This window comes from Pteronotus mesoamericanus, unplaced genomic scaffold, assembly GCF_021234165.1.
Source record: "Pteronotus mesoamericanus isolate MK-2021 breed Mesoamerican mustached bat unplaced genomic scaffold, CSHL_Meso_final contig_20, whole genome shotgun sequence".
NCBI lineage: Eukaryota > Metazoa > Chordata > Mammalia > Chiroptera > Mormoopidae > Pteronotus > Pteronotus mesoamericanus.
In genome coordinates this window covers 90603783-90616161 of record NW_026555085.1, presented here as the reverse complement: position 1 = coordinate 90616161, position 12379 = coordinate 90603783, and positions in this window count along the sequence as shown.

Here is a 12379-nt window from a genome sequence, read left to right as displayed (position 1 = left end):
ATATGATAGGGTGTTTTGGCAGAAATTTTTTTTTTCAGATATCATTAATTCAGTAGCAAAAATCCTGTTAACTGTGATAATGTGAAAATTTTGAATCTTAGTTGCAGAGCTTGGTTACTTATTGTAGGTTCCAGAGTGAACAAATAAAAATGAGAAATTTTTAAGTTCCTTCAATAAAAGCAGAAAATTTAAGAAAATATCCTTGACTCAAAAACTTTGTTGTTTTTTTTTCCTTTGAAAGTGGTGACAACTTTTAAGAAATATCTTGCACACGGTAGCTAGTTAGTGAATGACTTTTTGAGTGAATGTAAGGTCTATGACAACAGAGACTTCGCTGCTTTCATTCACTTCTTTATTTCTAGTACATAGAACAGCACTTCGAACATAGTAGGCATGCAATAAATATTTGTTTAATGAAGGAATTTGGCCTCATTGGTAGAAAAGAACCAATTCTTACTGTTAACAGAAAAGAAAGAAAATAATCACATGAAATCCAGCATATTTTTGTGATGTTTTTAGGCTACTAAATGTTATTGTAAATACCAACTCGTTACAACCAGTTTATTTGGGTTCCCTATTCTGTTTTTATGTTCTCAGCATGTTTTCCTATTTTCTTGTATTGTCCAGACATCTGTTGTCAATCTAAGGGCAGTGTCATCATGTTACTTTAGGTACTTAACTAATTACTAATAAGAAAAAGGAGCAAAAGGAATTAAACATTGAGCTTAATAAACTGGGAAGCATAAGGCCTGTTTGCTACAGCTTCACACCCCGGGGGATATTACAGCATTGCTCTCCCAAGGGGAGTTGCGCTCTTTTCTTCACCCCTCAAATACCAGAGGTGCATGGGGAGGTGCTTAACCAAAGAGGCCTGTCAGTCTAACTAGGGGGTGGACCTATCAAAAGCCTGCAAAACCTTAGAAAGTTCATTGGTTATCCCAAGCTAATATAATCCCAAGAAACAAAGAAGCCCTCCCTACCCACCTCTCTCTCCCCTACCCGGTAACGTACTTGCCTCCTTAGTTCACAGGCTCTCCCCCCTGGGAGCACACGACAACGTGGGTCTAGCAGCTACCAGGGCCCATGTTAGGCTTCACGGGCTCCCAAAGACTAAGCTTTAATGTGAAACAGAATCTCTGGATACTGGCTTTTGTTTTGGCCTTGCTGACGTCACAAATTGGACTACTTCCATGATGGGATGGATGGAGAGGAGACACAGGGGCAGCTTTCAACATGAATAAACTATCTTGCCACACCATAATCTCCCATGCATGGGTCCTTAGAATGTTTTCCTTGTGCTCCCATGGAAGAGCCTGCTTTGCATCGACGGCAATTGTAGGTAATCTCTCTCTTCTTTCTGGTAGCTTTTAAGGTCTATGGTGTTCTGCAGTTTTATTACAATGTGTTTATGCTGGGATTTCTTAAGAAATGTATTCTAATTATGACTACCTTTATTTTGCAGTGTCTTTGATGAAAAAAAAACTGCCACTCATTATCTCTCTGAATATAGCCTTTCATTTTCCCTATTTTCTTTCTGTATGCAAGTTATGTATGTAAGAGCTTCTCATTCTGCTCTCCATCTTGTAATCTTCGTATAATGTTTTATCTTTTTATCTCTTTTTGCTATATTCTGATGAATTTCATTATATCTGTCTTTTAGTTCACAAATTCTTTTTTACTTTGATCTTCTCTTGGATCTACCTATTAAGTATATCATTCCAGCAATTATATTTCTCATTTTCAAAAATTATTTTTTGACTCTTTTCCCAACCTACCAGTTTTGTTCTATGTTATTAATTTACTATATTTTTATTTCATCTTTCTATAACCATTTACAATACACCATAAAAGTATGAATCTCAATATGCCATTATTTGAAGTTCTGGGGGAAAGGAGGTACATAAATTTGCTTTTTGTTACTTCCAATGACACTTGCCCACAGCCTGTGTAGAAAGCATGACCTCGCTCACAGGATTCACGTTTGCCTCTGCTTAGCACACCCTGGGGGCTATACTAATATGCAATATCACCTCAAATATTCTCAACAGGTAAGCAGTTTCTTTTCAAAACACTGACATAAGGCAAAGCCTGGATTTACAAATTCTGAGGTGATCTTTTTCTTCCGGTAATCATTGAGGTAGTTTTCCTTATAATGTACTTTTGCTAGTAAGAATATATATATATATTTTTTTTTCTTAGCCCATATTTTCACTAAGTGTTAGGATCTTGGTTGTAGTTAATTCCCAATTTTTGGGAGCCCAAGTATTTGTTTCTCACCCCAAAGGGTTCATTTAAAGCCTGGCCACTGAATCCAGCAAATGCCCCTATGACTGCCGCCTCTTGTGGGGATTTTCCCTTCCCATCTCCTGCACCCAGCCATGTAACGCAAATGTCTCATTGCAATTTGCTTAGTAATGTTTTGGAGGAGTAGTGGGATATTAGTAAGTTATACTGCTAAAAATAAAAGTCCTACAAGTTATTTTTAACTCTTCTTTGTTATATTGCTTTGCTCCTGGCACACATTAATTGAAACTGCCATTTTCATCTGAGTTGAAGATAAAGAAAAGATGATAGGAACATTTTTCTCTTCCAAGGCGCCAGAACATCTGGATGGTCTCCAGCCAGGAACGACTTCCACAGCCACAGACTCGCCAAGTGTGACTGAAGTGGAATCTCCACACATGTGTAGATTAACACCCTTGATCAGCCTGTGTGAATAATACTGAATCCTTATATCTTCTCTTTTTACCTTTCTGTCTGCCTTGCTGGTGTGCCCTTGACTTGCATGCCTCTTTGAGTCAAGGACATTTTTTTCTTGAGAAAAAGGATCATATCTCATCTAATCTGAGTAGCTTAGAAACACTCATTACAGGACCATACTCACAGATGAGGAGGATCAACCTCTAAGTTGTTCAAAGACAGACAATCCACTCCTATTTTGAAGCGCCTGTTTTTCCCCAACCAATTTCCAGTTAAAGATCATGTTTGTGTTGTTGAAATGAAAGTTATGTGTTTTAAAGACAGAAAGAGCCATGACTATGAAAAAAAAAAAAAAAAAACAATCCTTGAAAACACCTTCCTGAATGGAAGTCTCCCACAGCATTCAGAGTCCTTCCGTGGTCCTGACAAATTAAATTCGTGGCCTAATTATTTCTGCAAAGGAAAGAAAAAGAGTGACTTAGAATATGAGGAATGCTTAGAGAGATCTGCATATTTATCGACTTTTAAAGCCTACTCTTTTTAACTCCTACTCTCATTATGTTTATGGACAAAGAAAAGGGTGAAACGAGAATTTTAAAAGACCCCATGATGTGCAGGCTGATTAAAAGTGAGAGCCAGATCTCCTGACAATTGACAAAAGATCAGGTAGTCATTTACTTAATTGGACTCTGAGTGACTAGAAGATGAGATGATTATCAAAGAGGTGAGCCTTTGTTCCGGCCTCCCTGTTTATGTCATTTCAAATGTAAAGGGAACTTTTTCAATTTCCATAGGACACCAGCCTGAAGAGGTTTTTTCAACATTAATCCAGGTAATCAAGATCAAGAAGACTGTTTGCCTTCCTCACAGAGTGACACAGATTTGGGGCCACTGAAAGGGAAGGGGTTGGAGTGCTTGCTGAAGGCATTAACTCGGCCTCACGTCAATGGAATACAGCAGACGGAATCAGCAGGCTGTGCAGGTTGGTTTTTCAAGTTTTGTTCAGTGGCATAAAAATATGGTTCAAAAGAGAAACCTCTACTTTCTTCCTTATCATCAAGTATAACCTACAGAAGAATTTAATGTACATTTTACACTTGTTAAATTCTGACCCAGGAGCATTGGGGCTCTAGCACAGAAAAACTGGATACGGGAAGCAAGCATACAGATGTAGTTTTGTTTTATTTGCATTGGATTAATGAAACAGAAGAGAATTAAAATTTACTGAGTATGTAATATGTGCCAAGCAATGTGCAAGTCACATTCTCACATTAAGTCTGTTGTAAGAAGAAAAATATCCCAACTTTTGCTAGGGCTAAAACACATTGAAGACCCTGTTATTCATTCACCAATACTTTTTTATTCAATTTAGAGATAAAGAAATAAAGAGTAGACTCAAAGCCAGAATGGTGTCTCTTTTGAAAGATCAAGTATTGGTCACTCTGAGCAAAAATGGCTGCCCTCAAGAGGATGTTAGGTGTCTCTAAGGCTAACGGCATCATTAGCAATTCTTACCTTCTTGGGGTGCCTACAGGTAAGGTCGCAAAAACAACTAAAGTCAGATGTGCCTGAGTGGGATGCTATTTTTATTTTTACACTGAAATTATAAAATTATATTTTTATTTGTTGTAAGAGACTTCGATCAATGAAAGAAACTTCCAGACTCCCAGACTCTTTCTATGAGGCCAGCATCACCCTGATCCCAAAACCAGATAAAGACCCTACAAAGAAAGAAAACTACAGGCCAATTTTGCTGATGAACATAGATGCTAAAATCCTCAACAAAATATTGGCAAACCTCATCCAGCAATACATCAAAAAGATTATCCACCACGATCAAGTGGGATTCATCCCAGGCATGCAGGGATGGTTCAATATGCGCAAATCAGTAAACGTGATACATTACATAAATAAAAGAAAAGACAAAAACCACATGATCATCTCGATAGATGCAGAAAAAGCATTCGATAAGGTACAGCACCCATTTATGATCAAAACACTCAGCAAAATGGGAATAAATGGGGCATTCTTCAATGTAATAAAGGCCATATATGAAAAACCTACAGCCAATATCATACTCAACGGGCAAAAACTGAAAACTTTCCCACTAAGATCGGGAACACGACAAGGATGCCTGCTCTCACAGCTTCTTTTCAACATCGTATTGGAAGTCCTAGCCACAGCGGTCAGACAAGAGAAAGAGATAAAAGGCATTTAAATAGGAAAGGAGGAAGCTATCATTGTTTGCAGATTACATGATAGTGTACATAGAGAACCCTGTAGACTCTACCAAAAAAATTCCTCAACCTAATAAGTGAATTTGGCAAAACAGCAGGATACAAAGTCAACATTCAGAAATCAAAGGCATTTTTGTACACCAGCAATGAAATAGAAGAAGAATAAATCAGAAAAAAATACCATTCGCTATAGCAAGAAGAAAAATAAAGTACCTAGGCATAAATTTAACCAAAGACGTAAAAGGCCTGTACTCAGAAAACTATACAACAGTGAAAAAAGAAATTAAGGAAAATACAAATAAATGGAAGCATATACCGTGCTCATGGATTGGAAGAATTTTTATCATCAAAATGTCCATACTACCCAAAGCAATTTATAGATTCAACACAATCCCTATTAAGATACCAATGACGTATTTCACAGAAATAGAACAGACATTTCAAAAATTTATATGGAACCATAAACGACCCTGAAGCTACAGCAATTTTGAGAAAGAAACACAAAGTAGGAGGGATCACAATACTGGACATCAAACTCTACTACAAAGCCACTATAACAAAACAATCTGGTACTGGCACAAGAACAGACCCATAGACCAGTGGAACAGAATAGAAAACCCAGAAATAAGCCCAGGTCTCTATGGGCATCTGATATTTGACAAAGGGGGCAGAAGCATAAAATGGAGCAATAATAGCCTCTTCAACAAATGGTGTTGGGAGAGCTGGACGGCTACATGCAAAAAATTGAAATTGGATCATCAGCTGACACCATACACAAAAATAAACTCAAGATGGATCAAAGACTTAAATATAAGTCGCAACACCATAAAAGTCCTAGAGAAGAACATTGGCAGGAAACTCTCAGATATCCCATCCAGCAATTTTTTCACTGATGTGTCTCCTAAAGCAAGGGACATAAAGGAAAGAATAAACAAGTGTGACCTCATCAAAATAAGAAGCTTCTGCACAGCAAAAGAAAACATCAGCAAAATGAAAAGGGAGCCAACCATATGGGAAAATATATTCACAAATGATACATCAGATAGAGGTTTGATCTCCAAGATATATAAAGAACTCACTTGACTCCGCTCCAAGAAGACAAACAATCCAATCAAAAAATGGGCAAAGGACCTGGGCAGATACTTTTCCAAGGAGGAGATACAGAGGGCCCAGAGGTATTTGAAAGGATGCTCAGCATCACTAGCCATCAGAGAAATGCAGATCAAAACCACCATGAAGTACCACCTCACACTGGTCAGAATGGCCATCATAAACAGATCCACAAACAACAGGTGCTGGTGAGGCTGTGGAGAAAAGGGAACCCTAGTACACTGTTGGTGGGAATGCAGACTGGTGCAGCCACTGTGGAAAGCAGTGTGGAATTTCCTCAAAAAGCTGAAAATGGAACTGCCTTTCGATCCAGTGATTCCTCTGCTGGGACTATACCCTAAGAACACCAAAACACCAATTCAAAAGAACCTATGCACCTCAATATTCATAGCAGCACAATTTACAATAGCCAAGTCTTGGAAGCAACCTAAATGCCCATCAGTAGATGACTGGATCAAAAAATTATGGTACATATACACAATGGAATACTACGCAGCAGAAAGAAAAAAAGAACTACTCAACTTCGCGACAGCATGGATGGAACTGGAGAGCATTATGCTAAGCGAAATAAGCCAGGGGGCAAAAGACAAATACCATATGATCTCACCTAAAAGTGGAACCTAACCAACAAAACAAAGATGCAAGGAAAATAAGACCAGCAACACTGAAAGGAAAAGAAACCAACAGAGACAAGAGAGAAGGAGGGAGGGGGCGGGGAAAAGGAAGGGAAGGGGAAAGTCAAGGAACATATAGCAAAGACTCATGGACAAAACCAAAGGGGAAGAGCTGAGGGAGGGAAGGAGGGAGGGGGCAAGGGAAAGTGGGGGTGGGGGGGAGGCAGAGACAAATGTATTTGAAAAAATAAATTAAAATAAAATTTAAAAAAAAAAGAAAGAAACTTCCAAATTAAAAAAATTATCTTCATGTTTTTCTACAATTCTAAAAGTAAAAATTGGGTTAGTACCTTTAATGTAAGTTTCTTACATTACCTTGTGTTTCTTTTCAAAATATATCATATGTATTTCTCATTACATATCCATCTCCCTTGATAGATTCTATGTTAAAAGGGGGTGAAGACCATGTCTGTATTACCACCTTTTTCTATGATAGGTGCTGAAAATTCATCATCTGCTACATAATTAAATAATTTATTTTTATGAATAAGTGTGTTAGTCCTCAAGAAGGAATCTGAGAAAAGCACTATACCATCTACTACAAATATTTTCCTTTTGGTTGATGTAATTTTTATATCCAGGGTATTTGTTTTATTTTGTTTCTAACTTTGAAAATTTTATGTGTCATTGCTTTGTGACACAGCTTAAATAGATATAAACACAATTTTTAAGTTATTCAATGTCTAAAAATATTCTTTAAAAACTGAGGTGATGAAGCCCATGAGTATATTACTTTAATTAGAAAAAATATTTAAGGCGATGAATTTGCATTGACACTCTTTAGTGTAAAATTGTAGTTACATTTATGTTATGAGCTTACAAGTAAGAATGTACAATTTTTCAGAGAAGGGCCAATGATTGAATAAATGTCACTAACATTTCAGAGTGAAAGGATGAATAACTATAAAAATAACATAGCTCTGGCTTATTTAAAAATTACTATTTCTAGAGAAACTAAGACAAAGATAAAAAAGAAAAATAGAGGAAGACACATAATGATAACAGATAACTTTAAGTTAAGAAAACTCCAGACTATTCAACTCTTATTTTTCAATGGCTCCCTGATAGAAAAAGTGCTGCAAGCCACTGTCAGACTATGGTGCACTATTGAGGAACAAGACATTAGTTTTAAACTCATTTTGCTTGACCCACACTTCACAGAGCATAGCTGCCTCAGATCTTCTGGATAAAAGAAACCCGAGAAAGCCTTTTTTTCTCCTTTGAACAGACTGCCACCTCCTTACAATAAAGTTTGGTACCATGATTGCCTCCAAATTGTCAACAGCCTCTTGGAATGTCAAGGCTTTTGGGGAAAACGAGGCAGACAAGCAATGCATTTAAAAATTGTGCCAGCCGGGCTCAGAACAGAAGAAGTTGAAGATGTTTGGTGCATTTGGTGTCTTGTCATTGTTGAGTTGGTCTTCAATTTCCATAAAATTCAGTGTAACTCACAGGGTAAGAAAGCCAACAGGGATTTGGAGCATGAATAAAGTATATGCACATCACCAGCCCAGGCATGATCAGAGGGCGGGATAGGCACAGATGCCGACAGGGCAAGGGCACCGTCAACTGTGTTCATGTTGCCTTCAGAACTAAGCTGAGAAATCCACAGCCAGTTATTGTGACATTTCTTTCCAGCCAAGTAACTGGGTGAATAATAAGAGAAGGCATAAACACTTAGGAGGAGAGATGTGTAATAACCAGCCGCTCTGCCTTATTAGAATTAAACTCTGCCTACTGATTAAAAATGCTGTCATTTTGTGAACTCAAAGAAAAGTAAATCAAACATATTTGGGATTTTCAAAATTGCCATAAAATATAACAGAAATAATTCTGAAAATATCCTCAGTCTGGAACTCACTTTTTTGATGATATGTCTGTGCCTGCTTGTGAATGTAGGTTATGTAGTTATGCATAAACTATATATAAATATACATTTTTTAATGAGCCATCAGATGGCATTGTGGCATTCCATGTGGCTGGATGAGCACGTGGTCTCTACCACTTTACCCCTTAATCTTAGGAGAGGCATGATGTGAGTTAGAAATCAGCTGTGGAATTTCAAATGCATTGCATGTTCTGGGAAGCTAGAAACGTCTGGGTACTTGCTTAGCAATCATCTGCCCTTCCCATGTACTTCTTTAGAGAGGTATATATAAGAAACTAAACCTGACTCAGAGTATGACTCATGCATTCCAGCATTTGAGTTCGAAACTCCCAGTAATTGAATAATACAGCCCACAGCAAGGCTGTCTGTTTAAGAACTATGTAGAATACAAAGCTCAGGCCTTGAAGAGCAAATGACATCTTTTACTAACTCCCTCCAAACCTGACTCTTAAAGCTATCAGGTCCATTGATTTCTGCAAAGAGAGGGAAGAGCCAGCCTGCCCAAGACAAGTCTGGCCCTGACTAGTCTGTCCTATAACTTCTTAAAGAGAGGATGCTGGAGGGGCACCTCCTGGAGGGAACTAGAAAAGCTTCATGCATTGTTTTAGCCGGTAATCACTCTGATCACCAGTTCAAAAGTGGCTGGGAAGGCTGGCTTTTGGCAATTTGACACTTTTCTCTGTTAGGAATAAATGTATGTGTTTACCCAGAAAAAGGAGAGGAAGGCTTTACAAATAAAATATTAAAGGAGGCTCTGTTTTGGTGGTGAGATTATATTTTTTCCAGTGGGCTTCTAATTTTTTCTATAATCAAGAAAAAAAATCATTTCTAAAAGTTTTGCTTTTTCATACTGATTTTTGACTTTTGGTTTATGGTCATGTTAAAATGATATTCTGTGAATATGTTGGCTTTTTTAATTGAAGTTTTTACTTTTGATCCAGCAAAGACACAAAGATTGATGAATTTTTTAGCTCAACATTCTTCATATAAATATTTCATATGTACAGAAATCTGATTTTTTAGTCTTGTCTGTAGTCTCTGGTTATGTTAAACAAAAATAGTCTGATTTTTAAAATATTTTTCTGGAAAGAAGGAAAAGTATTCAAAATTTATTTTCTTTCATTTATTCTGTCATTTAATTCATTTATTAACTACTATATACTGTAATTTACAGAAATGAGCAAAATATAGAATCCAACCTTAAAGAGTTAGCAATATAGAGGGAAGAGTAATAAATTGAAAACCACAAATAATTATGTGCATATATATGTGTATATATATGTTTGTGTACACATCCACACATCCACACATGGACATATAAACATGTATATATGTGCGTGTGTGTGTGTGTGTGTGTGTGTGTGTATGATTAAGACAAACTAAAAAAAATCTTCATAGGAGATGATGTTTAAGCTGAGTCTTAAAAAATGAAGTACTCTAGAAGAGGGTAGAGGGAAAGATCTATCCAGCAAAAGTCATAGTGTTTGCAAGCTCTCAAGCTGTGAAATACTTTGAGACATTCAGGAACTAATTCCCACTAGTTCAGAATGATTGGAATGTGGAGCATGTGTGAGTATAAGAGAAGAGTCTGAGGTTAGGTCACAAAGATTTTGTAAATCCATTTTAAAAAGAATTGACTATGGGTAACTCTTTGGTCAATGGGAAGCTGTTAAACACTTTTAAACTTAGAAAACTCAAAGTTACTTTAAACTGAATGCATCCCAACTCAATACGTCTTGTTTCCCTCTGAAACTACCTGTCAGCCAGTGTTCCATGTTCGGGGTAATGTCGCCATAATCTGTGCTGATTCCTAAACCAGAATTATATGCAGCACTCTCTGCACTAAATCTACTTTATCCAACATTCATCCTGTCACTAAATCACTGGTAAAAGGTCTCTGCAATCCATCAGTTTATCTTCTCTTCCACTGGCGTCACCCTAGTTCAATTTACTACTATCTCTTATCTGGACTATGGTGGCAAACAACTCTCCATTCTCTCCCAAATGTACCAAGTCTCCTCCAATCTGATATTCACATGAGAGCCAGAGGTATTCAAAATTCAAGCCTAATTGTGTCTTTGTCACATTTAAAGCCTGTTACTATGCAATGCTCTTATGATGGAAATCAGTAAGGGCCCTTCTAAGAACCAGCAGAGCTTGGTTCTTGCTACCTCTGCCAACTCATCTCTCTTCCCTCTCTGAGCTACAGCAATTCTGGCCTTCTCTCAGCTCTTCAGTTATGTCATGTGTCCCTCTCCCTTGCCCCTGTGGCACATGAGTGTCCCCTGTCTAAATTAACCTACGTCTCCCTCCCTACTTCTCACCCCCCTCCTTCACTGTCATCTCCTTAGGATATCCTTTCCTGACACACCTGCTCTTTATCAGGTTCTTTTGTTCTTCAGTGTAATTACTTGGTTGTATGTCTTTCTCACTGGACTCATTTTTTATCAGTTTTGTATTTCTGGCATATAATGTAGTGTCTGATAAGTAGTTGGTGCTCAACCAATTTATTTGAATAAATGAATGAATCCCATTAACAATTTGTATTTTTAAAACTGTATTCCGATAGCAATATGAAAAAACAACTTTACATGAATGAGAATAAAGGTAAGGAGAGAGTTAAGAGATAAGTGTCATAAATAAGTGAGACATGATGGTTATTTGAGCTGCAAATGGCCGAGAGGATGGAGAGGAGAAAGTAGATGTAAAGCCTATGAAGAAGTTAGAATCATCTCATAGGACTAATATTTCATTTTGAAACCAGGAAAATACCTATAAGCTCACAGAAATTGCTAGATGACTATTGCACAAATATTTAGATACTTCTAAGTCTTCAGATCAGGAATTTTTCTCAAAGCAGAAAGTTTGATTCACTATGAATGTATAAGTTCTTTTAAAAATTTTAAGGAACCATCATCCTAAAGAAATTTAAGTTGGTTGTATTTGGGGATGGATACAGTGGGGAAGGGAGAGAGATCCAAGAGCATGTGTATTTCAGATGGTATAATATGTGATATTGATCTAACCCCTTCTTCGACTCCCCTTATTGGTCCATGATATAAGCAATTAGACTTAATTTCGTTGGAGAGGGAAGATGACTATTAACAGAATGCTACTTACAGCTTCACAAGTGTGTCAGCTCTGAGGGACTAGAGCTTTTTATGTTGGAAAGAGTTTATCCTAGATGAACAGAATAATATCGTGTCTCATACATACGTCAGATGTCTTTCAACAGACTTAGCTGCCATAGTGCAGTCTTAGGCCATACTGAATTTCTGAGAGGATATGGCTGTGCAGCAATCAGCTTCAAAGGACTTAGAGAAGAAAGTCATCTTTCTCATTTTCAAGAAAGATTTTGAAGACTGTAACAGCCCCACATCCTTACCCTCAACCACCCACAAGCACTGATTCAGCTCCTACATATGCAGCTCAAAGAATTTCCAGTGTGCTTTGTAACCCATGAATGTGCCTATTACAAGCCATTTGCAGAAATTTGTCTTTCAGTTAGTGCATCTCTGTGAATGGGTTCATCTTCTTAAATGTGGAGAAACATTAGGGCCATTCAAAGCGCTCGGCAAGATGTCTATTAAGGATGCAAATGTGCAGAATATGGACAAAACCAGTAGCTTCTCTTGTGAAACATTTGAATTACGGGGAATTTACTTAGAAAGCACTGCTACTTCCTGCTTGAGAGAAGGTTTTTAATTATTCATATCTGCATATTCTCTGACTCTGTTTCTTCTCATCCCCAGATGTGGTTATGCATTGAG